Raw genomic sequence first — 26075 nt, 5'->3', positions numbered from 1 at the left:
TTTTTTGGACAGGCAGAATTAGACAGTGAGAGAGAGAGAGACAGAGAGAAAGGTCTTCCTTCTGTTGGTTCACCTCCCAAATGGCTGCCACAGCCGGCACACTGCGCTGATCTGAAGCCAGGAGCCAGGTGCTTCCTCCTGGTCTCCCATGCGGGTGCAGGGCCCAAGCACTTGGGCCATCCTCCACTGCCTTCCTGGGCCACAGCAGAGAGCTAGACTGGAAGAGGGGCAACCGGGACAGAACCAGCACCCCAACTGGGACTAGAACCCGGGGTACTGGCGCCGCAGACAGAGGATTAGCCTAGTGAGCCGTGCCGCCAGCCTCAATGTCCTATTTTAAAGATCACTGATTTAATATAAAAGTAAAATCATTTTCAATATTAACATCACAAAATATTCGAAAGACAGAGGTCCCTACTACTAAGAAATTCATACATTTCATCTTCATGGGAGAAAAACTCTCTTCCTCTGAAGATAAAACAGCATAGCCTCTAACTCCCCTTGTTACCAACAGCCGGCATCATCTGTTACTGCCTCCACTAAATGAAAAGCAGGTGTTCCACCAACCATTTTCTACTCTGCTTTCATTTGGCAGTGTGGATAATCCAATCAAGTCCCTACTTACAAGTTTCCTGACCTCATAAAAACAAAAATCCTTGTTATAGTGTGAACAGTATTTGGCTTCCCAAAGTCCTGGGTTAACACCTGGAAGGATGAATGTGAGTTAAGTGTGGAGACAACATAATTACAGCACCTGTGACATGGTCCAAAGGGAAAGTCACTGAGGGTTTCTCATGAGAGGACTGGCTTTGTAAGCAGAGTGTGCTCCCTATGATTCTTTTTATTATTATTATTATTTGAGAGGTAGAGTTACAGACAGACGGGGGGGGGGGCAGGTGGAGAGAGAGAGAGAGAGAGAGAGAGAGAGAGGTCCTCCATTCAGTGGTTCACTCCTCAATTGGCTGTAACAGCCGGAGCTGCACCGATCCAACGCCAGGAGCCAGGAGCTTCTTCCAGGTCTCCCATGTGGGTGCAGGAGCCCAAGGACTTGGGCCATCTTCTATTGCTTTCCCAGGCCATAGCAGAGAGCTGGATTGGAAGTGGAGCAGCCAGGATTCAAACCAGTGCCCGTATGGGATGCCAGCACTGCAAGCAGAGGCTTAGCACACTACACCACAGTACTGGCTCCCAATCCCTGTGTTTTGCTCTGCCTCGTGGTTCACCCTGGGATCCTTCCTCGACACATGAGGTTACCTGATTTTGAACTGTGGACCTCCAAAACTGTAAAATTTAAATGAACCTTCTTTCCTCCTAAATTATTCCTCTCATGGATTGATAAAGTAACAAAAAGCTGATGAACAGAACCCTCTCAGTGGTCATTCTCAGGAACTCAATGTGCTCCAGCTCTGATACATTAACCTCTAATCTCCCACTTTCATATCAGAATCTTCTATTGTCCCTAGTCCTCGTTCCCTTATAGAAAAAAATTGTTTTAAAAGATGTATTTGTTTGTTTGAAAGGCAGAGTCACAGAAGCACAGGCAGAGAGAGAGAGAGAGGTCTTCCATCCACCAGTTCAATCCCCAGATGGCCACAAAGGCCAGAGCTGGGCCAATCCAAAACCAGGAGCCCAGAGCCTCCTCCAGGTCTCCTACACAAGTGCAAGAGGCCCAAGCACTTGGGCCATCTTCTAGTGCCTTCCTAAGCCATAGCAGAGAGCTGGATTGCAAGTGGAGCAACTGGGACTAAAACCAGCACCCATATGGGATGCCGGCACCACAGGTGGTGGCCTTAACCACTATGCCACGGTGCCAGCTCCCCTTATAAGAAATATTAACCTGTTACCTTCATGGAAATTTATTTATCAATATTGTTTCCTTACTGTATCAGTCTCCTCTATACCTTAGAGTCCAAGTCCTCCCCTCCCATTACAAACCCTTAAGCAGAAATTAATTCTATACTCCTAAATCAGTAAAAATAATGCCACAAGAATTTCTTCTCCCAATTTAAAGCTGTTAGTATGAAAAATTCAGAAAACCCAGCTCCACTTGGGGACATAAAACATCCTTTCAAAAATCTTAGCTCCTATCAGTCACCGTCTGATCTGCTTTGCCTAGAGCTAGTCCAAAATTTCTATCAGTCCTCAATCCTCCCTCTTACATCTCTGGATTTGAATTCCAAACATTCAGCACCTACATTTCTCCTCAGGGAATTGAAACAAAGTAATTGGGTAAAACAGATAATACTGTACACATAATGGCCATTATTTCCACGTCCACAGTCTGTGGACAGGAGAGGATGTGAGTGAGGGTCATGAAGGCCCGTTCTCCTTGCTCTGGACCACATCCTACCACAGTGAGGGTCATGAAGGCCCGTTCTCCTTGCTCTGGATCCCATCCTACCACAGTGAGGGTCATGAAGGCCCGTTCACCTGCTCTGGATCCCATCCTACCATAGTGAGGGTCATGAAGGCCCGTTCTCCTTGCTCTAGATCCCATCCTACCATAGTGAGGGTCATGAAGGCCTGTTCTCCTTGCTCTAGATCCCATCCTACCATAGTGAGGGTCATGAAGGCCCGTTCTCCTTGCTCTAGATCCCATCCTACCATAGTGAGGGTCATGAAGGCCCATTCTCCTTGCTCTGGATCCCATCCTACCACACTGAGGGTCATGAAGGCCCGTTCTCCTTGCTCTAGATCCCATCCTACCATAGTGAGGGTCATGAAGGCCCGTTCTCCTTGCTCTAGATCCCATCCTACCATAGTGAGGGTCATGAAGGCCCATTCTCCTTGCTCTGGATCCCATCCTACCACACTGAGGGTCATGAAGGCCCGTTCTCCTTGCTCTAGATCCCATCCTACCATAGTGAGGGTCATGAAGGCCGGTTCACCTTGCTCTGGATCCCATCCTTTCCGTATTCCCATGAACCTGGATGTGTCACTTCAGCCTCCACCCACATGCTGACCACTCCCTGCCAGGTTTTCCATTATCCCACTACTTACCAGACCTTAGTCTACCTTTCCTCCCCTACTCCCATCGCCTTTCTGTCTCAGTGGAGTGCCGTCAACAAGCCCTCTACAATCCCCATCGTAAATTCATCACCACTCACATTACAACACACTGAAACCTCGCTTCTCACCCTACCACTTGAATGTGCACTTGTTCAGGCCAACAGTTTGTTCATTATTAAATTTAAAAACAAAAACCCTTCACTTTATGGCATGTAACTTTTTTATCTTTTTTTTCTTTTTTAAGATTTATTTTATTTATTTGAAAGACAGAGTTACAGAGTGAGGTAGAGCCAGAGAGAGAGAAAGAGAGAGGTCTTCCATCCGCTGGTTCACTCCCCAGATGGCCGCAACAGCCAGAACTGAGCTGATCCGAAGCCAGCAGCTTCTTCCGGGTCTCCCACACTGGTGCAGGGGCCCAAGGATTTGGGCCATTTTCTACTGCTTTTCCAGGTCATAGCAGAGAGCTGGAATGGAAGTGGAACAGCCAGGATACGAACCAGTGCCCATATAGGATGCCGGCGCTGCAAGCCACGGCTTTAACCTGCTGGGCCACAGCACTGGCCCCTTTTATCTTTTCTAAAGAAATTGAGAAAGTTATTGTCTATTTTTTATTTATTTGAAAGGCAGAGGGAGAGACAGATAAGGTAAATATTTCTGTAAACAAAAAACTACCTTTCATTGGGCCCTGCACCCCATGGGAGACCAGGATAAGTACCTGGCTCCTGCCATCGGATCAGCGCCGTGCGCCAGCCATGGCGGCCATTGGAGGGTGAACCAACAGCAAAGGAAGACCTTTCTCTCTGTATCTCTTTCTCACTGTCCACTCTGCCTGTCAAAAAAAAAATATATGCGTGACTGGGTAAAACACAAATTGTCTTACAGGAGACATAAAGTATACAGATGTGATTTATACAATGGCAGCTGAAGAATGATAGAGATAACAACATTCTAATGGGGGCTGGAGCTGTGACATAGCAGGTAGAGCCACCACCTGTGGTGCCAGCATCCCACATGGGCACCAATCCATATGGGAACCAGTTTGAGTCTTGGCTGCTCCACTTCTGATCCAGCTCTCTGCTATGGCCTGGGAAGGCAGTAGAAGATGGCCCAAGTGCTTGGTTCCCTTCACCCATTGTGGAAGACCTGTAGGAAGCTCCTGGCTCCTGGCTCTTGATCAGCCCAGCTCTGGCCATTGTGGCCATTCAGAGAATGGACCAGCAGTTGGAGGATCAATCGATCAATCAATCGATCTCTCTCTCTCTCTCTCTGACTCTGCCTCTCCGTAATGCTGCATTTCAAGTAAATAAATATAAAAAGTTCTAATGTCCTCATATTTTACAGGAGGTTACAATATTGTTTCTAAGTAAACTGTAAAAAGTTAATTATGTTTGTGGCATTTTTTCAAATGCAAAAGAGTAATAAGCATGAAGTCACCAAATAAATTAAAACATGATCTTTAAGAATGTTCAAATAATCCAAAAGTAAGTAGTACAAGAAGAAAGAAGGAGTATAAAAACAGAAAGAAGAACAGAAAACCACAAAATTGTAGGCCTGATATAGGCAGGCGGATTGGATTAAATCGATTAGATGTGTGAGCTGGAGACCACGCCTTCGCCCTGCCCCTTTCTGTGATCTCACGCCCCTGCCTGACCTCACCTGTATGCCCACCTGCCAATCAGACTACGTAATCACTCCCCCTATGAAGTGAATGAAAGCCTGGAGCACGGTGGGCCCCTCCCTTGCTGTCCACTGCCTCTGCCTTCCTGCCTGGGCGCTCTGCTCCACGTGACTCCCGGCCTGCTCTCTGCCTGGTCTGGACCCAGCCTGTGCTTCTAGACTTCCTTCTCCCCTAAATAGAGCCCTCACTTTCCTGTGCATTTCTCCCACTGAATCAGTGTGAAACACTTAACCATTCGCCTGGCTTCTTTCAGGTGATACTCAGAGTTCTTATCTGAATAGACAGCAAGAACTCTCAAAATATTAAAAATCAATAATAAGGCTGGGCGATATCAGGCCTAACTCTGATCAACAATTAGATTAAATATTCAAATTAAAAGGCAGAGACTGTCAAACTGGAATTTTCTTTTTCAACACAAAAAAGAAAAGATCCAGATTACAGATGGTCTTTGGACTCAAAGATACTGAAAAGACTGCAGAGGAAAAAGGAAGAGACAGAGAAAGAAGGAAAGAGGTAGTGAACTTTGATGACTGGGAAAACTGTTATACAGACAATAAGATAAGAAAGCTGAGGGTACGTGGTAGGCTTGGAATAGCTCAGGGTTCTGGCCTTTTGTATCCTCAGAAAAAAGAGATGGAAAAAAGAGACAGAGCGGACCTCTACAGAGACAGGTCACTTTACTGAAGCAAACAGGGACAATGGTCTGTTCTTGCGAAGAGACTTGGTGGGTTTTATCTGGTCTGGTTGCCAAGGGAACTTGGCACCAGGGGCTCTCCAGAAGCCTTGGAGGCCTTTTGCTTATCTAGTTTTCCAAGCAGTTTTGCAGGGGCAAGACAGAGACCACGGTGGAGGTGGGAAGGTGATATTCTTGTGAGCAGTTTCGTCTTTTAATACTAGTATCAGACAAAGTAAATTTCAAAATAAAGGAGATCGCCAGAAATCAGAAGGAACTTCCCCTAATAAAAGGGTAAACATCAATAAAACATAAAAATCAAAAATATAATTGCCTATTAATATCTTCATAAGACACCTCTCACAGCTGTATCTAAAACTGGTACAGTTCCCAGGACACAAACCTCTCCTTCCTCACTCTGTATTTCCTCCCAGATAACTGCATTACACTCCCAATCCACTGGCTCATATCCAGACCTCCCTTCAGAACTATGTACTTGGCTTCCCACTGTTCTCTCCTGGCTTCTTTAGAAGGCATAGTTAATATAAGCAATAATTATAACACTGCATTATTGGATTTCTGACATGTACAGACGTAATACACACAGCATTAATAACATAACATAAAGGAGTGAGAAGGAAAGAAAACTACTGGAAAAAAATGTCCATAGTTTATTGGAATTAGATAGGCTGAAATACACTGCAATAAGATGTATATTTTAATCCCTAAGAACTAAAATTTTCAAGTTTAAAAAAATCAGCACATAACAAAAAAAGAAGGAGCAAAGGATGAGAATTTAAAAGACCTAAAACATTTAGAAAACAAATATCAAAAATGGCAGACATAAATCCAATCATATCAATAAGTACTTTAAATTAAAAGCACCAAACATTCAAACTAGATAAAAAGCAAGATGTAATAATATGTTATCTTCAATAAATACACTTTGGATGCAAAGTACAAACAGGTTCAAAGTAAAATGGAGAAAGTGTAGCATGCAAAGAGGAATCCTGAGGCAGCTGGACTGGCTATATTTTTATCTGGCAAAACAGCCTTTAGGAGACAGAGATTTCATCACAATGAAAGAGTCAAAGCGGCTGAAGATGAAAGATCTACAAATGTATCCATAGCCAACAGCAGAGTCTAACAGAAGGGATGGGCCAAAAACTGCCAAAGGTAAAAAGAGTTCAACAGCAATAGGTGGAGAATTCAATACCCAGCTCGTAAGAACTCACAGAGCACCCAGACAGAAAATGAACAGGGTATAGAGGAACAGCAGCATCAAGCAACTTGACCCGACATTTACAGAGTACTCCACCCAGCAGATAAAGTAACAGCAGAGCACACATTCTTTTCAAGTATACATGCAGCATTCTTCAAAGAAGACCATACATTATCATAATATCTCATCACTATCATAATATCTCAATAAATCATCAACAGTATGTAGTCATAATAAAACAATTAAAAATCAACAAAAAGAAATGGGGGGGACTGGCACTGTGGTGTAATGGGTAAAGCCATCACATGTAGCGCCAGTATCCCATATGGCCCTCAGTTCAAATCCTGGTTCCTCCAATTCCCATCCAGCTCTCTGCTATGGCTTGGGAAAGCAGTAAAGATGGCCCAAATACTTAGGCCCCTGTGTCTGCGTGGGAGACCTGGAAGAAGCTCCTGGCTCCTGGCTTCAGATCAGCCCAGCTCCTGCCATTGTGGCCATTTGGGGAGTGAACCGGCAGATGGAAGATTCTCTCTCTCTAACTCTGACTTTCAAATAAATATATAAATCTTTAAAAAAAGAAAGAAAAAAATTTGGAAAATCTTGAAATACTAGGAAATTAAACAACACACTTATAAATAATCCATGGGTCCAAGAGAAACCACAAACTTAAACATATTTTGAATAGATTAAAACAAAAACATATCATATCACTTAGAGAATGCACTCAAATCACTGTTGACAAAAGAAAGGTCTCAAAACCAATAACCTAAGCTTCCAATGTAGTAAAATGGAGAAACAAGTGCAAATTAAGCTCATGAAGAAAACAATAAAGAAGATTAAGAAGACAGAAAAACAGGGAAAATCAATAAACCAGACAATGGTTCTTTCACATAATACTGACATTTGGCTATACTAGGGTTTCTCAACCTCAGCTTCATTGACATTTTAAGCAGATAATCCTTTCTTGCCGGGGGAGCAGAGAGGTGTGCAATACACTGTATAATGTTTAACACCATCTCTGATCTCTATCCAACAGCTTCCAGTTGCAACACCCCCAAAAAACATTTTATGAACAAAATGGTCTCCAAACATTGTTAATGTCACCTCAGGGAAAAAATGGAACAAAATCAACCCTGGTGACTCAGACCAAGCTAAAAATGAAAAATCAAACTACCAAGATCAGGAATGAAGAGGGGACAGCCCTTCCCATTCTGTAGAAACTAATAATAAGAAAATGTTGCCAACAAAATAAGAAAATCTGCATGAAATAATTAAATGCTTTTAGCAAAAAATAAGGACAAATTACAGGAGGTATTGTGCATACTGCAAATAAGTAATCCAATATTAAAGACAGAAAATGTAATGAATCCAAGAAACACTAAGAGCAAACTGTGGAAATTTTGTTTCAACCATTTGAATAAGGTGCACTACAGGAGGTTTTTTTTTTTTTTTTTTTTTTTTTTTTTTTTTTTTTTTTTTTTTTGACAGGCAGAGTGGACAGTGAGAGAGAGAGACAGAGAGAAAGGTCTTCCTTTTCCATTGGTTCACCCCTACAATGGCTGCTGCGGCCGGTGCACCACGCTGATCCGAAGCCAGGAGCCAGGTGCTTCTCCTGGTCTCCCATGCGGGTGCAGGGCCCAAGCACTTGGGCCATCCTCCGCTGCATTCCCGGACCACATCAGAGAGCTGGACTGGAAGAGGAGCAACTGGGACAGAATCCGGTGCCCCTACCGGGACTAGAACCTGGGGTGCCAGCACCGCAGGCAGAGGATTAGCCTATTGAGCTGCGGCACCAGCTGGTTTGCTCTTTTAATCATTTAAATACACATGTATGCCTGCTGTAACAATTCTAACAGTATACAACATCTAAAGTAAAAGCAAGAGTTCACACTTCATTCCTCTCCATATCTAGTCCGCTGATGCAATATTGCCAACAAGGTCTAAGATAGCTTTCCTTTATGTGTGTGGGCACAGCCTGTTCATGCAAACATCACATATAATGGCCGATTCTGTACTAAAACAAGACTATACCTACAGAGTTATATGAACCAAAGGGACTTGCTTTTTATTCAATATATTACATTTAGGCCTCCAGGACAATTCATATACTTCCACCAATGAACCATTATGTTCCACATGATATTTTTTTCAGTGTCCATTAATAAAGTCTATAGGCACACAGCCATACCTGTCCATTTATGTGTCATCTATGGCTGTTTCTGTGCTACAGGGCAGAGATCAGTAAATGTGACAGAGGCTATATGGCCCACAAAACCCAACACATATGCTATCTAGCCCTTCACTGAGCAAGCTTGACATGCTCTGCTTTAGAGCAGTGGCTCTCAATTTTGGAGTCACCTGGAAATAATTAACAATGATGATTAAATTGGTTATGGGTGAGCCTGGGTATCAGGATTACAAGACCCACCATACTTAATTTATTATTGATAACACTGGCATAATATGGATATCAAGGTCTAGTTTGACTATATTAAAATTTATCTAACCATTCTCTCTTGATGGATATTTAGGCTGTCTCTTGATCTTTGATCTTACAAATAATACTACTATAAATACTATCAACATCTTTCTTTTAAAAAAGATTTTGTTTGTTTGAAAGGCAGAGTTAGGGGCTGGCACTGTGGCATAGTGGTTAAGCCACCAACTACAGTGCAGGCATCCCATTCAGGCTCAGTTCATGTCCTGACTGCTCCACTTCCGGTCCTGCTCTCTGCTATGGCCTGGGAAAGCAGTAGAAAATGACCCAAGTCCTTGGGCTCCTGCTCTCACGTGGGAGACTCAAAGGAAGCTCCTGACTCCTGCCTTTGGATCAGTGCAGCTCCAACCATTGTGGCCAACTGGGGAGTGAACCAGTAGATGGAAGACCTCTCTCTTTCTCTCTCTCTCTCTCTCTCTCTCTCTCTCCCCCTCTCTTAATGTCTGTGTGTAACTCTGACTTTCAAATAAATAAATCTTAAAAAAAAAAAAGAAAGAAAAGAAGTGGAGCAGCAGAGACTCAAACCAGCATCCCTATGGGATGCTGGCATCACAGGCAGCAGCATTACCCACTATGCCACAGCACTGGCTCCAAACATTCTTATGCTCGTATTTTTATTTCAGTCAAATACATCTCTTCAACTCTTTATCTAATTATCAGAGGCAAAGACAGAGACTGACTGAGCTCCCATTTACTGATTCATTCCACAAATGCCTGCAATGACAGGGGCTGAGCCAGGGCCAAAACTGGGAGCTTGGAATTCAATCCACGTGTTCCACATGGGTGGCAGGGACCCAATCACCTGAGTCATCACGGCACAGTGGCGTAGCTGGTAAAGCCGCCACCTGCAGTGCCAGCATCCCCTATGGGCACCAGTTTGAGTCCTGGCTGTTCCACTTCCAATCCAGCTCTTTATTGTGGCCTGGGAAAGCAGAAGATGGCCCAAGTGCTTGGGCCCCTGCACCCACGTGGGAGACCTGAAAGAAGCTCCCAGTTCCTGGCTTTGGATCAGCACAGCTCCAGCCATTGTGGCCAATGGGAGTGAACCAGCGGATGGAAGACCTCGCTCTCTCTCTCTTTCTGCCTCTCCTTTCTGTGTAATTATTTCAAGTAAATAAATAAATTTTTAAAAGAAACATATCCTTGTTGTTTTTATTAGCATTTCCTAAATTGTAAGGAGGTAAAGAAACATTTCAATATTTTTATTGATTGTTTGCATTTCTTTCTCTTTAAATTACAAATTCCTAATCTCTGTTTTCCAAATGGATACCCAACAGGGTTATCCTACAAATGACAAGATGATCTTTCATTACTAATTTATACTATGTTGGCTGGCTAATCACAAGTACCATAAACAGTGCTTATGTTACACAAGCCCAGGGGACAATATTCAAAGGGCAGTGGATGGCAGGGTGGGAAGAGGTGGCAAGTCTCCGGCAGTGGTAATGGCTGTGAGCATGTCCGGTGGAGATACATCAGTAGGGGCTTCCAGGCCGTGATGAGAAAGGTCTCCAGTGGTGGGAGCAATGGACAAAAGTGTTATGTGTAAGTGGGGATTTTGGTTTCTTCTGTTTTTGTTGAGTTGTTGGGTTTTTGAAATGAGTCATTTCATATGACAATACAGTGAATAAACCTGACACATTTAACTTGGCACTGAGACAATGAGCATCCTTCTGTGGCCACATTCGCTGATAAGCACTGTATTTCCAAGGCCTAGAATCCAGTATTGATACTCTGAATTACAAATTACAGGTATTTTAAATTTTGATAGAAACAAACACAATCTGTAGAGACCTTACTGGGTTTTGGTGGTGGTGTCAACCATCTTCCAAACACACAGACTGTACAGAACGAAGTTCTCAAATAAAGTAAGGGTCAAGGATCAGGAAGAAGGGCTAACAGCCACTGAGCTCCTGAGAACACTCTTGTTTCGAGACCTGGAACTCCAGGATAATGAAACATTAACAAAGTCAAAATAAAGATATAACTGCTAAGGGACCAGCGCTGTGGCACAGAAAGTTAGCCTTTGCCTGTGATGCTGCCACACTGGTATTCCATATCAAAGCACAAGTTCAAGTCCTGGCTTGCTCCACTTCCAGTCCAGTTCCCAGCTAATGCTCCTGGGAAAGCAATGGAAGATGACTCAAGTCCTTGGGTCCCTGCCACCCAAGTGGGAGGCCCAGATGGACTTCCAGGCTCCTGGCTTCCACCTGGCCCAGCCCTGGCCATTGTGGTCATTTGAGCAGACAGGAAGAACTCTTTCCCTTTCAGTTGGTTCCTCTCTGTGTGTCAGTCTGCCTTTCAAATAAATGACTTTTTAAAAAAATTGTGAATTGCCCCCCCCCACCGCCGAACTATGGCACAGCAGGTAAAGCTACCACCTGCAGTGTCAGCATCCCATATGGACACCAATTCTCTCTCTCTCTCTCTCTCTCTCTCTGCGTCTTCCTCTCCTTCTCTATAACTCCTCCAAATAAATAAATGAATCTTTTTAAACAATCGGGAATTGTCTGGACCTTAATTTTAACAGAAATGCCATTAAAGTGTTGCCAGTAAATATTAAGCTAGTTGCTGAATTTTCCCTTATTGTAAGACACACACACACACACACACACACACACAGAAATCAAGCACAAGTTTTGGAATGTTAACAAAGTCTTTTATTGTTAATATCCACTGAGATAATTATATGGATTTTATTCAACTTGTCCAAATAGTTATACTAATATACTTCCTTACATTAAATCATTTGTATTTGTATTCATTTTCTTTATCAATGATCTTCATTTCTGTTGTACCCTTGTCAAGGTTTGATATCAAGTTAATATTACTAGCTTCATAAAACATAAATAACTACAGGTGACATCTACTGAACATTTTTAATACTCATTTTTCATGCTGTTCATGTAAATTTCATCACAGTCCCATGGTATCTGTTACCTCTCTTTCAGAGATGGTGTAGCTAAATCTTAGAGATTCAGTAACTTCCCTAAGGAACCCAGTCACTGAGAGCAGAGGTGAATTTCAAGGTGGGGGCATGCTAATAACCAACATTCCATGCTACTTGACACCTTTCTGTCAACATTCTATGGAGAGTCACCCTGGGGTTACTTGATGGGCTAGGAAAGTCTCTAGCTAAGGGTGTTGCAGATTCCCCAGCTCTGCCAACAAAGGCAAATTACCTAACTGGGAAAATCTGCTAGACCACAAGAAAGCTGACCCTTTGCAAGCCAGACATTTCAGATTCTAGTCCATTTTGCAAGCAGTCAGCCTCTGGCTGTCCTGCCCACCTGCTGCATCCCTGCAGCCTGTACAGTACATCTATCTCTGCCCTCTCCATCTGGACGGCAACACACTCTACAACCACAAGTAACACTGGAATTCAGAACTTTCTAAAAACGGGGCAGTGAGAACTATATATCAGTAAAATTGTAATAATCAAAAATAATGTATTGGGGCCAGCACTGTGGCACAGCAGGTAAAGCCGCCGCCTGTAGTGCCGGCATCCCATATGGGTGCCAGTTTGAGTCCTGGCTGCTCCACTCCTGATAAAGCTCTCTACTATAGCCTGGGAAAGCAGTAGAAAATGGCCCAAACCTTTGGGCCCCTGCACCTGCATGGGAGACCTGGAAGAAGCTCCTGGTTTTGGATAGGCTCAGCTCCGACTGTTGTAGCCAATTGGGGAGTAAACCTGCAGATGGAAGACCTCTCTCTCTCTGCCTCTCCTCTTTCTGTGTAACTCTGACTTTCAAATAAGTAAATCTTTAAAAAAAATAATGTATTGAGGATCACTCTCCTCCAAAGTTCTTCAGTTTTCTACTTGTTGAGCCAATTTAGTAAAGTTCAATTTTTATAGAAAATCACAGTTTTATCAAGTTTGAACATTCCTAGCATCTACTTTTACATAACTTTTAGAAAACACTCCAAAAAGCAAAGGAGAGACTAAAGTTTACCTTGACTTTGAGCAAGATGAAGAATCTTTGATGTGACATATCTGGCAGTATCAGATTCTGCTGATTCAGTGTTTATCTTCTCCAGCTGAGCCAGGAGTCCCACAGTCCGAGAATTATTGGTAAGGCTAAAAAAAATAAGAAAAAAAAGAAATGAAAAGCAAATGTTAACTAACATCAGGATACATTCTAAACCAACTGTAAAGTCAATACTACAAGATCACTGTGTATTTGGAGGCTGTAGGGTGGAAGGTTCTGTAGATATCTGTTAAGTCCATTTGGTATATAGTATCAATTAACTCTACTGTTTCCTTGCTAATTTTCTGTCTGGTTGATCTGTCCATTGGTCAAAGTGGGATACTGAAGTCCCTCATTACTACTGTATTGGAGTCTATGTCTCCCTTTAGATCCATTAACATTTCTTTTAAGTAGCCAGGTGCCTTGTAATTAGGTGCATATACATTTATAATAGTTACATCTTCCTGTTGAATTGATCCCTTAATCATTACATAGTGCCCTTCTTTGTCTCTTTTAAGAGTTTTTGTGTTAAAGTCTATTCTGTCCTATATTAGGATGGCTACATCAGCTTTTTGGTTTCTGTTAGCATGGAATACCTTTTTCCATCCTTTCACTTTCAGTCTGCATGCATCTTTGTTGGTGAGATGTGTTTCTTGTAGGCAGCAAATGGATGGGTTTTTTATTTTTAATCCATTCAGCCAGTCTGTATTTTTTAACTGGAGAGTTGAGGCCATTTACATTCAAGGTGACTATTGATAAGTAACGACTTTGCTCTGCCATTTTTCCAAAAATATTCCTATTTTTTTACTTTGGATTTCCTTTGACTTTTCCTGGGAGATTTTCTTCCCTTACCTTCTTTCATAGTGATGACCATGTTTCTGTATTTCTATGTGCAGCACATCATCAAGCATCTTGTGCAGAGCTGGATGGCTGGTGACGAAGTCTCTCAATTTCTGTTTGTTATGGGAAGTCTTTATTTCACCATCATTAATAAATGAGAGCTTTGCAGGGTGTAGTATTCTGAGTTGAGTTTTTTTTTTTCTCTTAAGACTTGGAATGTATCTCACCATTCTCTCCTAGCCTTTAGGGTTTCTGATGAGAAGTCAGCTGTGTGTCTAATTGGAGATCCTCTGAAAGTAATCTGGCATTTCTCTTGTGCACATTTTAGAATCTTCTCTTTATGTTTTACTGTAGAGAGTTGATTACAGTGTGTCGAATGAAGATCTTTTCTGGTCATGTCTTTTAGGAGTTTTACTTGGATGTCCCTTTCTTTCTCCAAATGAAGGAAGTTTCCTCTTATTACTTCACTAAAAAGGCCCTCTAATCCTTTCTCTCTTTCCACACATTCCAGAACTCCTAAGACCCATCCATCAACGATAACACCACACAAAAACTTGTATATGTGTGTGTGTACATATATGTGTGTATGCATTCGTCTCTGTATGAGTTTGTGTCACAACAGTTTGAACACCAGAGGGCGGCTTTACCTTTGAATGACTGTTAGACTGAATTGGAAGAGAAAAGCTTGTATGTCCTGGGCAATCTGAGACTGCGCTGCAAAGCAGGAACATTTCAAATCAAGACACTAAGAAGATGTCTCTTCCCTGCCTTACTAATTTATTTTTAGACCAAATCAAAATGAGATTGAGCCTAACCTCAGGAGATTCCATTTATAATTACAAATGTTACTCATGGTACAGGAAGAAAATCATGGAATTAAAAATATGATCATTGAGAAACACATTGAGTCAGATTAACTTCAAATGTGTATGTTAAGGGCAGTGTCATGAAAATATTTGTTTTAATGTCATGGTCTTGTGCTACTTTTGATTCTGAGTTTACATTCAATCTTACAGCTATTTTCCTAAAAATATAAATTTTCGTGGATGTTGCAAAAGTCTCAATGGCACACAGAAGTTACTTCAGGAAAAAAATATTTTCCTAAGCAAGGGCAAGGAATACAAAAGTCACCTTCACATTTTAAGTAAATTGTATCCTTTTCACCTTAAAATGTAAATCTAGTACAGGTAATAAAGACTTCCTCACACATAACAGCAAAAAAAAATAAAAAATAAAAATATACTAAAGCTTGTAATTAAATAGGATTCATAGAAATAAAGACTTAATTTCCAACAATATGACCCTATTTCTAAAATGCACATTATTTTTCAGAAATGCTCCTCATTTAAAACTATTATTCCTGCTTTAACCACAGTTTTACTCCTTCTCTTCAAGCACTGGACAACTTTGTTTTCTCCATTCATATGGGTTATATAACCATATCAACACTTACTATATTATAAATTAAAACTGAGAAGTTTTTCATGTTGTATTCATTAACATTACTAACACATTGTTGTGAAGGATGTCTACATTTCGAAAACAAAAACTTTAGAAAGAGTAGCACTGTTTTATATTCAAAATCTCTTTGGTGAACAGCTCACTAGAAGACAGATTTTCATGTCCACATCTATATTCCATCTGGTACATACCACACATCACCAGCCCCTGGGAACCTCTACTTCACACTCAAGAGAGAATGTCTCAGCATTACTCTGAAAACAGCTGTGACCTCACACCCCTGGTCCACAGATCCCACCCTGAGAGGCTCTGCGCAAGACCAAAGACTCCACAGTCCCCTTGGCTCCTTGAACATAACAGAGCTGAATTCCCTTTGTGTAAATCAGCAGGGGACTCTGCTCACAAGGACCCCTGGGTGAGGTGTTTCATGAAGGCAGGAGGATTAGAGAGAGGGTGCTGGGGCTGCCCCATAGGGGCCCTGGCTCTAGTCTCAACTGCTCCACTTCCAATCCAGCTCCCAGCTAATGAACCTAGGAAAAGCAGAAGAAGATGGCCCAAGTGTCTCGGCCCCTGCTACCCATGTGGTAGACCAAGATGAAGCCCTTGGCTCCTGTTTTTATCCTGACTCAGCCCCAGCCGAAGCCATCTGGGGAGTAAAATAACATATGGGCTATCTCTGTCTCTCACTCTCTGCATACCTGCCTTTCAAATAAATAAATCTTTTAAAAAAAAGAGCTGGGGGCCAAAAATATGAGCTCTCTTGGGGAGCCACTTCAATACCTATCTCCAAAGGCTGGTGGCCCAGGACTTTCAGAATCACTTGCAAGACACTAAGCTACCTCGGTTTCTAGCTTGCCTATGACTAGAGCTGTTCCAGAGTGTGTTCATTTCAAGGTGGATGGGCTTCCTGGTTTTAGGCAGCCTGATTATTTCTCCCCCAAATAAATGGTTTACTCTTTTTACCTGACGACCAGAAAGACTACTTTTAAGGCCCACAGCTTTTCTGAACATATCTTTTCTGGCCAGTCTTCTCGGACACAGCCTCCTCTCCCTTCTGCCATTCATCCAAAAGTTTTCTTTGTCAGTTTCTAAAAACAAACCTTGCAAATATACACATCCTACTCCTTTGTTCCAATTTCCTTCTTTGGGAATTCCAATTATAAGCACACTAGATTTTCTTTGCCAGTCTTTCATATCTAACATTTTTTTCTGTAATCCTTTTCTAATTCTTTGTTTAGCCTCATTAAATGGTGTTCACTTTCTCTGACTACTGTCTGCCTTTATAGGATCTGTGTATCCCCGTGCTCCATCTGCTCTAACCAGCCTTTCGGGGATCATTTCCTCTACCTAGTTGAGTACCGCCAGGCCACATTTCAGCTCCTCCTGCAGACTCACTACGTCATCTTTCAGTGTGTCCATTTCTGATTTATGATCTTCACAGAAATGGGCGTACCATCCATTTTTTAAGCCCCTTATAGGATATTTCATATTTTTAAATTTAAGTAATTTAATTTTTAAATTTATAGTAGAAGAAATTTTACCTGCTTCTTAACAGTGTTAGTTCTGGTAAAGGACTCTGTGAAGAGGTGTTAAGCTCCCCCTACTCTTCTTTTTCTTACAGAACCCTTTAAGATTTTTTTAAATTTTATTAGGCAGAGTTAGATAGTGAGAGAGAGAGAGAGACAGAGAGAAAGGTCTTCCCTCTGTTGGTTCACCCCCCAAATGGCTGCTAAAGCTGGTGCACTGCGCTGATCTGAAGCCAGGAACCAGGTGCCTCCTCCTGGTCTCCCATGTGGGTGCAGGGGCCCAAGCACTTGGGCCATCCTCCACTGCACTCCCGGGCCACAGCAGAGAGCTGGACTGGAAGAGGAGTAATCGGGACTAGAACTGGCACCCATATTGGATGCCTGTGCCACAGGCGGAGGATTAACCAAGTGAGCCACGGCGCTGGCCCCTAAAAGATTTATTTATTTATTTGAAAGTCAGAGTTACACAGAGAGAGGAGAGGCAGAGAGAGAGGGAGAGAGGTCTTCCATCCGATGGTTCACTCCCCTATTGGCCGCAATGGCCAGAGCTGTGCCAATCTGAAGCCAGGAGCCAGGAGCTTTTTCTGGGTCTCCCTCACAGGTGCAGGGGCCCAAGGACTTGGGCCATCTTCCACTGCTTTCCCAGGCCATAGCAGAGAGCTGGATCAAAAGAGAAGCAGACGGGACTCGAACCAGCACCCATATGGGATGCGGGCGCTTCAGGCCAGGGCTTTAACCCGCTGCGCCAAAGCGCAGGCCCCCTTACAGAACCTTTTTATTACTCACTGAATAAGCTGGATTTCCCTTGATCAGTAACTTGGACAAGCTCCTATAAAATTACTGGCAGTGCAGGCAGGCCAGGATAGTATTGTAGGTTAATTAGGGCTCTCTCCTTTGCTGCCACAGAGACAGACTGCTTTGGATAAATACTAATTACTTACAAAATTATTGAATCACCCACCTACTCTGCTTCTCTGAACCAATTCAGGCCCAAGAAGATTCTGCTCCCACCCCCGCACAACCCAGTTACTGTGGATCGTAAAATTCTGCATACAATTCAGTGCCTACTCTAACCCAGCAACAAGTATGTCGTTGCCAGAGCTTACTGAGACCTGCTATCCTGGACCCACTGTGGCCCATCCACACTTATCCTCACTTCCTCCCAAGTGGCTTCTGCCCAGTGTCCCAGCTGCATGTCCACAGACTGCTAAGTATGCAGATAATAGTCCCTACTGTTGCCAACATTTGAATCTTTAAAATCATGAGGCTGCTTAGCTCTGGTTTTGCAGCTTTTAAACTGTGTGTGTGGTGTGCTTATATTTCCAGGAGGACATGGGGAAATCACAACTATTCAGTGATATCCAAAATGGAAATTTAGATACACAATTTTTAAAGGTCTCCTGACTCTTATCAACAAAACAAGTTAGACAAGGAAATCAGGCTGGTGTTGCGGCACAGTGGGTAAAGCCTCCACCTGCGACACCAGCATCCCATATGTGTGCCAGTTTATGTCCCAGCTACTCCACTTCAGATCCAGCTCCCTGCTGATGCACCTGGAAAAGCAGTGGAAGATGACCCAAGCACTTTGGCCCCTGCACCCATGTGGGAGACCCAGATGAAGTCCTGGCTCAGCCCTGGCTGTTTTGGCCATTTGGGAAGTGAAACAGCAGATGGAAGATCTGTCTTTCTCTGCCTCATCACTCTGTAACTCTTTCAAACAAACAAACAAACAAAAAGCAAGAAAGTAACCTGGAGACAAGAGGAGGAAAGACCCACTCCTCCTTGTAAAAATAAATAAGTAAATAAATAAATAAATCCAGAGTGGAGATAAGAAATGAGTAAGGAAACTATGACAGTGGTCTAAGGCAGGGATGATGAAAGCCTGGTCAAGACAGCATCAATGGGCATGAAGAACTATCCTTTTAGGTGACAGACAAAAAGAGGGCCAAGGGTGACTCTGACATTTATAGCCTACCCATGGGCATGCTAGGATATCATCAATGGGACAGGCCAACCCTGGAGGAGGAAAAGACCTGCAAGGGCTCACTTGAGGGAGCAGGTTACATTGGCAATGACAGAGACTGTCGGGTGGCAATACCTAACAGGCACTCAGATACAGAGGGGTGGGTCTCTACACAGAGGAGCTTTCAATCAACAGACTCAGCTAGACTGCCTTGCCTAAGGAAAAACAGCTAGGGGAAGGACTGAGCCCTGAGGAGTGTATGAGATCCATAAGTAGTTTCAGAAGTTCCATGAGCAGATTTAGAAGCAGCAGCCAATAAAGTAGGAAGAAAAGAGACAGTAGTACCACAGAAATTAGTTGAAGATCATCATATCCAACCCCAGTGGAAAGACAGGAAATAAATGAGGTAAACCCAACCGCCACCTCAATTTACCACCTGGAACTTTCTCATCAAGACAGAAAGGGGAAACTCAGGCAAGGCCATAAGAATGGGGAACTGAAGAGGAAATGAGCTAAAAGTCCAGGAAGACCAAGGTGACAAATTCAAAGGAAACACTTCCAGCTGCAGAGAGCGCCCCTCAAACACAGAGCCGAGTACAGATCCACTGACAGTTATGGAAAGAGCCAGCACAGCAGATGTGGGATAATGCTGTCAACTGCCCACACAGCAGGAAGAACTGTATCTATTCCCACCAGTGCAAGCAGAAAACCTCATGATCAGCAGAGCTCTGGGTATAGTACACACAAGGGTATCACCTCAGTACTGAGGAGTTTAGACACAGGCTGAGAACAGCCCCAGTCCATCTAACAAAAATGCAAGCAAGACTCAAAAGACTCAAACCGGGTATAAGCAACTGACCAGTATCTCAGAAGAAGGCTCAAAAAGATTTTAAGGAATACAAAAATATCCAGGACAGCCCACAACAAAATTCACTAATCAAAAATTACCAGGAATGTACAAAACAGGTAAGTACACGCAAAAACAACAACAATCAACCAAAAGAACAAAGAACTGACATAAACATACAGGAGACACAGAAGGTCCTGGTTCCTGACATCCAGAACCAGTGGATGGAAGATCTCCCTATCTCTCTCTACCTGTGTGTGCGTGTGTATGTGTGTGTGTGTGTGTGTGAAAGAGAGAGAGAGAGAGAGAGAGAGAGAGAGAGAGAGAGAGACTGACCCTGTCTTTCAAATAAAAAAAAAGAAAAATAATCATACTCACTTGAAGATGGGCTATGGTTAAGTCTACTAAAAGTATATTTATATTTCACCCTTCAGAAACCACTAACAAAACAGAGTTCTAGCTAACAAGCCAACAAAGGTGATAAACTAGAACTAGAAAAAACTACTCAGTAACCTAAGAGAAGGCAGAAAAGGAGGAAGAAGCAAAGAATAAATGAGACAAATAGGAAATGAATAGCTGAGATATTTTTAAACACATTAAATTAGAAGGTCTGAAACCCTCAATTAAAAGGCACACAAGGTTGGAACAGATATAAAACAAACCCAACATATGCTACCTGTAAGAAACACTTCAAATACAAAAGCAGAAATAGGCAAAAAGGAAGAGAACAGAAAAAACGCATCCTGCTAATACTAATCAAAAGAAGGCTGTGTCGCCAGCAGAGAAATCTGCCAGGACTACAGCCCATCGCACAGCGACCACTTCACCAGCACCACAGGAACAGTGTCTCAGCACACCAGCAGAGAAATCTACCGCCAGGACTACAGCCCATCTCACAGCGACCACTTCACCAGCACCACAGGAACAGTGTCTCAGCACACCAGCAGAGAAATCTACTGCCAGGACTACAGCCCATCGCACAGCGACCACTTCACCAACACCACAGGAACAGTGTCTCAGCACACCAGCAGAGAAATCTACTGCCAGGACTACAGCCCATCGCACAGCGACCACTTCACCAACACCACAGGAACAGTGTCTCAGCACACCAGCAGAGAAATCTACTGCCAGGACTACAGCCCATCGCACAGCGACCACTTCACCAGCACCACAGGAACAGTGTCTCAGCATACCTGAAGCAGAACTCAAAACCGTAAGAGAAAAAAACAAACTCATGGAGTTTGTTATCCCTGTCTCTATAATCAACAGAACAAGTAGCAGAGAGGAGTAAATATTAAAATATGTGGATAATAAATAACTATCAGCCAACGTACCCTACTGAACATTTCTAGAATCCCCCAATTAAGAACAGCAGACTATTCATTCTTAAGTACTCATGGAATATTTACCAAGATAGACCACTTTCTGCAGCATAAAACAAGGTTAAAGAAATTTAAAGACATACAAATCATACAAGGGGTGTTTGCTGACCATAATGGAACGAAACTAAATCTGCCAAAACCTTGGTAAATCCTCAAGTATTTGGAAACTGAATCTCATGCTTCTAAATAACTCATAGACAGTGAGACCCCAGTGGAAAGAAGGGGCCATCAAAGAAGGAGGTACTTTTCTCAGAAGGGAGGAGAGAACTTCCATTTTGCTTATGGCCTTGTCTAAATAAGGTCGGGTTTGTGGTCACAAAAGCCTTCCATAGCCTTGGTAGCTCATGGCAGGAACCTCAGGTGATCACTGACATCATACACAAAAGTGTCAGTTGTTAAATTAACAACAGAAGTCACTATGCACTTACTCCCCATGTAGGACCCCTGTCCTTAATGTGTTATACTATGAGACTTAACGGTAAAATTTGTCTACAAACAGCACTTTATACTTTGTGTTTCTGTGTGGGTGCAAACTCTTGAAATCTTTACTTAGAATAGAGTTGGTCTTCTGTATATAAAGTTAATTATAAATGAATCTTAATAAAGAATGGGAAGGGAGAAGGAGTAGGAGGTGGGGTGGGAGAGGGGGTGAGAAGGTGGGTATGGGCCGGCGCCGCGGCTCACTAGGCTAATCCTCCGCCTAGCGGCGCCGGCACACCGGGTTCTAGTCCCGGTTGGGGAGCTGGATTCTGTCCCGGTTGCCCCTCTTCCAGGCCAGCCCTCTGCTGTGGCCAGGGAGTGCAGTGGAGGATGGCCCAGGTGCTTGGGCCCTGCACCCCATGGGAGACCAGGAAAGGCACCTGGCTCCTGGCTCCTGCCATCAGATCAGCACGGTGCGCCGGCCGCAGCGCGCCGGCCGCGGCGGCCATTGGAGGGTGAACCAACGGCAAAAGGAAGACCTTTCTCTCTGTCTCTCTCTCTCTCACTGTCCACTCTGCCTGTCAAAAAAAAAAAAAATTAAAAAAAAAAAAAAGAAGGTGGGTATGGAGGGAAGAACCACTATATTCCTAAAGTTGTACCTATGAAATTTGCATTCATTAAATAAAAGCTTTAAAAATAAATAAATAATAACTCATAGACAAAAGAAGAAATTACAAGGGAAATTAGAAGGTGTTTTGAACTGAATGAAAATACAACATATCAAAATTAGTTGGATATCACTAGGACAGCACTTAGGGGAAAATTTACAGCAATAGTGCCTTCACTAGAAAAGAAACAATCTCAATGACCTTAATTTCCAACTTACATGAAACTCAAAATAAGCAGAAGTCAGGAAACAATAAAACACCCAAAGCAGAAATCCAAGAAACAGGTAATCAGGAAAACCAAAAGAAAAAAAAATCAATGAAACCAAAACTTCTATTTTGAAGAAACCAATTCAACTGATGAACTTTCAGGAAGACTTACCAACAACAGGAATGAAAAAGGTAACATCACTGGGGCCGGCACTGTGGCGCAGTGGGTTAACGCCCTGGCCTGAAGCACCAGCATCCCATATAGGCGCCGGTTTGAGTCCCGGCTGCTCCACTTCCAATCCAGCTCTCTGCTGTGGCCTGGGAAAGCAGTGGAAGATGGCCCAAGTGCTTGGGCCCCTGCAACTGTGTGGGAGACACGGAAGAAGCTCCTGGCTTCAGATTGGCTCAGCTCCCCAGCCATTGCAGCCATCTGGGGAGTGAACCAGCAGATGGAAGACCCCTCTCTCTTTCTCTCTCTCTCTGTCTGTCTCTCCTCTCTCTGTGTAACAATGACTTTCAAATAACTAAATAAATAATTAAAAAAAAAGGTAACATCACTACAAATTCTATACCCATTGAAAGAAGAAAGAATATTTTGAACAACTCTATGTCAATAAATTGGACAATACAGAAGAAATGGACAATTTCCAACTTCTACTGTAGTAATCAATTACTACAAACTATTAAAACAACACAAATTTATCATTTTACAACCTGCAGGTTGGAAGTCCAAAATCAGTTCTAAAGCCAAGGTGCAGCAGGAAGACGGTCCCTTTCCAGGATCTAAGAAAGCATCCAGGCCGTGGCTCACTTGGTTAATCCTCCGCCTGCAGCACTGGCATCCCATATGGGTGCCAGTTCTAGTCCCGGTTGCTCTTTTTCCAGTCCAGTTCTCTGCTGTGGCCCAGGAGGGCAGTGGAGGATGGCCCAAGTGCTTGGGCCCTGCACCTGCATGGGAGACCAGGAAGAAGCACCTGGCTCCTGGCTTCAGATTGGCACAGCATCAGCCACAGTGGCCATTTGGGGAGTGAACTTTCCCTCTGTCTCTCTCACTGTCTATAAATCTGCCTGTCAAATAAATTTTAAAAAAAAAAGAAAAAAAGAAAAGAAAGCATCCATTTCTTCACCTCTCTCAATCTACTCCGTGACTCAGGGCCTCTGCCACACCTCTGGCTCCCCTCATCACATCTGCTGCTGCCTCCGACCCTCCTGCCTCCCCCTCACAAGGATTCTGTGGTTACATCAGGCGCACTCAGACAATCCAGGAGAACCTTCCCAGCTCATAGTCCTTAATTTATTCACATTCCCAAAGTACTTTAGACCAAATAAAATTAAAATAACACGCTCATAGGCAACCGACATTTCCTGGGGCATTTATTCAGCCTATCGTAGACACAAATTACCAAATCTCACTCAGAAAGAAACAAAAACGTGAACAGTGCTGAATTAAAAAGTCTGTATTTTAGAAGTTTTTCATAAAGAAAATCCCAAGCCAAGATGGCTTCCCTGGAGAATATTACCAAGTATTTTTAAAGAAGAAATAATTCTACTGAACTCTTGCAGAAAAAAAAAAAATGACAAAGAGAGAATACTTCCCCATTCCAAAATCCCAGGAGGCCAGTGTGACACTAATAACAAAATCTGGCCTATTTCATTTGAATACGGATGAAAAGTTCTAAACAACCTTTTAGTATATTAAATTCAACAATATAAAAAATGGTAATAATGATATCTTGAGAAGCATATCAATCACAGTAATGCAAGGTTAGTTTAACATGTAGAAGGCATCCGGTGTAACTCATTTGCTAACAAACTAAAACAGAAAAACTCTGCAACCATCTCAGCAGACACAGAAAAGGCACTTCACAAAATCCAATGCTGATTCGGGATTAAAATGGCCAGCAAACCAGAATACAAGGGATTTTTGTCAACCTGACTAATAGCATCTACAGAAACCTACTGCTAACAAAACACTTCAAAGGGAATAAAAGAATGTTTTTTCCCTAAGATCAGAAGCAAGACAAGAATATTCACTCACACCATTTCCATTCAACATTATATTGGGGATTCTAACTAGTACAAGCCCCGGGAGGGTGGAAGACAAAAAAAGAGAGCCAAATGGGTAAGGAAGATGTCAAAGTGTCTTCACTCACAAATAGCATGTCTATCCATGTAGAGAGACTAAGGAAATTTACAAAAAAAAAAAACCACAAAAATTATTAAGTTCAGTAAGATGACAGGATGCAAAAGCAATATTACATCAAGTATATTTAATATATATTAATATATAAACCAAGTATATTTTTTATATTTAGTAACTGTCAATAAGAAATTTAAATTGACAAATACCATTGACAGCAGCATGAAAAGAAATGAAACAGGGATAAATCTGACAAACTACCTGAAAAGCCAATACACTTAAAACTATAAAACACTACTGAAAATGTACAAAATAGCATCATCTAAGTCAAAAAAGTTCTGATCTTCACACATATGATTCTGAATATGAATAGACTAAATGGAAATGTTTGCCATTCAATTATCTGATAAAGGATTTGTATCCTTAACATATTAAGAACTTCCAAAACTCAGTAATTGTTAAAAACACAATCTAGTAAGTGGGAAGAGCAAAAAAAATCACAAAGTAAAATATGCTGAAAGTAAATAAGTACATGAATGGCTGCTCAACATGATTACAAGGGATTTTTGTCAACCTGACCAACAGCATCTACAGAAACCTACTGCTAACAAAACAAATTTGCAGCTCTAATTTGCATTAGAGAAATGCAAATTAAGATGACAATGATACCACAACACTCCTACTAGAAGCTACAATCAGAGAATACCAAGTGAGCCTGTAGAGGAACTAAAATTCTCATATGTAACTGAAGGGACTATACTATGGTGCAACCTTCTTGGAAAACAGGCTGTTAGCAGTTCCCTTAAAAAAATAAATAAAATAAATAAATAAAAGGCCAGCATCGTGGCTCACTTGGCTAATCTTCTGCCTGCGGTGCTGGCACCCTGGGTTCTAGTCCCGGTTAGGGCGCCGGGTACTAGTCCCAGTTGCTCCTCTTCCACTCCAGCTCTCTGCTGTGGCCCAGGAGGGCAGCAGAGGATGGCCCAAGTGCTTGGGTCCCTGCACCCGCACGGGAGACCGGGAGGAAGCACCTGGCTCCTGGCTTCGGATCGGCGTGGCGCTGGCCATAGCGGTCATTAGGGAAGAGAACCAACGGGAGAAAGACCTTTCTCTCTCTCTCTCTCTCTCTCTCTCTCTCTCTCTCTCACTGTCTATAACTCTACATGTTAAATAAAAATAATTAAAAAAAAAAAAAGGGCTTATCCGAGATACTCAGCAGACTCATAGAATGGCAGATGTCCTAAACAGCACTCTGGCCTCAGAATCAGCCCTTAAGGCATTCCGATCTGGCTGAAAAGCCCATGAGAGTATTTCAGGCATGGAAAGCCAAGACACTCTGTCAAAAAAAAAAAAAATGACCTAAATGAAAGATCTCCGGGAGTGAGATCCCAGTGGAAAGAACAAGTCATCAAAGAAGGAGGTACCTTTCTCTGAAGGGAGGAGAGAACTTCCACTTTGACTATGACCTTGTCTAAATAAGATAAGAGTCGGTGAACTCAAAAGGCTTCCATAGCCTTGGAAACTCATGACTGGAGCATAGGGAGATTACTGATGCCATAAACAAGAGTGTCAAT

The sequence above is a fragment of the Oryctolagus cuniculus genome, chromosome 1 (assembly GCF_964237555.1).
Source record: "Oryctolagus cuniculus chromosome 1, mOryCun1.1, whole genome shotgun sequence".
NCBI lineage: Eukaryota > Metazoa > Chordata > Mammalia > Lagomorpha > Leporidae > Oryctolagus > Oryctolagus cuniculus.
This window is presented reverse-complemented; position numbering follows the sequence as displayed.